The sequence below is a fragment of the Orycteropus afer genome, unplaced genomic scaffold (assembly GCF_000298275.1).
Source record: "Orycteropus afer afer isolate SDZICR_OR568_19922 unplaced genomic scaffold, OryAfe1.0 scaffold00257, whole genome shotgun sequence".
Taxonomy (NCBI): Eukaryota; Metazoa; Chordata; class Mammalia; order Tubulidentata; family Orycteropodidae; genus Orycteropus; species Orycteropus afer.
In genome coordinates, this window is record NW_006921844.1 from 621,544 (window position 1) to 623,083 (window position 1,540).

Here is a 1,540-nt window from a genome sequence, read left to right on the forward strand (position 1 = left end):
TTATGGTGTGAGGCATGGGTCCTGTTTCATTTTTCTGCGTATGTGGGAACCCAGTTTTCCTAGTACCATTTATTGAAGAGATTTTTCTTTCCCACACCCTTGTTAAAAGTCAGTTGACTATAGATGTATAGGTTTATTTTTAGACTCTAATTCTATTCCGTTGGTCTGTGTGTCTGTTGTTACACTAGTACTAGGCTGTTTTTAATACTGTAGTTGTGCACTATGTTTTAAAACCAGGAAATGTGAGTCCTACTTTGTTATCTCTTTCAACATTGTTTTAGCTATTCAGGGCCTCTAGCCATTTTATATAAAGTTTGGTACTGGTTTTCTATTTGTGTAAATAAGGCTGTTGGAATTCTGATTGGGATCACATGGAATCTGTAGATAATATTAGGGAATATTGACATCTTAACAATATTAATTCTTCCAATCCATAAGCATAGAACATCTTTCAATTTAAGTCTTCTTTAATCTCTTTCAGCAGTCTTTTATAATTTTCATTGTAAAAGTCCTTCACATTCCTGGTTAGATTTATTCCTGGGTATTTTATTCTCTTAAATGCTGTTGTAGGAGCTCTGGTGGCGTAGCGCCTGAGGCATTTGACTGCTAACTAGAAGGCTGATGGTTCAAGCCCACCAGCCACTCCTCAGAAGGAAGATTGGGCAATCTACTTCCCTAGTGATACTGCCTTGGAAACCCAAGTCGGATCCGACTTGATGACAGTGAGTTTGGTTTAGGTGCTCTTGTAAGTGGAATTTTTTTCCTAATTTTTCTTTCACATTTCTCATTGTTGGTATATAGAAATTCAACTGAGTTTTTTTGTTGCTTAAGATCTTTTTGATGGTGGTCTTTAACCCAGTGAAGTGTAAGTTCAGGTTCGTACCCTAGAGTCATGTATGGACTATACCAGTTCCTCCCTGGGTATATTGCTGTAAATAACCCCCTTACATAAGCTGTTTTCCTGCTTCTATACTTGTCGTGATTGAGTTATGTCCCCCAAAATAAGTGTTAACTTGGCTAGGCCATGAATCCCAGTATTGTGTGGTTGTCCTCCATTTTGTTATGTCATGTAGTTATTCTTTATTTTGTGATATGTTGTAAATCCTAACTTGTATATTAATGAGGCAGGATTAATGTGGGGTGTATCTTGAGTCACCACCCTTACTCAAGTCACACCCTTGCTTGAGTCAAACTTTTTATCTTACAAGGGATAAAAGGAGAGAGAAGCCAGCAGAGAAGAGCGGGGCCTAACTACCACCAATAAAGAAGAGCTGGGAGTGAAGCACATCCTTTGAACCCAGGGTCCCTGGACTGAGTACCTCCCCACCCAGGGGAGGATTGACACCAAGACACATGGAGATCTCCAAGGAACACCAGGGCCACAGATGTTGAGAGAAGACAAGAGCTGACGGAGAAAGCTTTCCCCTAGAACTGCTGTTATGTGCCGTCGAGTTGGACCTGACTCATAGCGACCCCTCCTTGGGTTTCCGAGGCAGTATCATAATGGAAGTAGATTGCCCCATCTTCCTTCTGAGGAGTG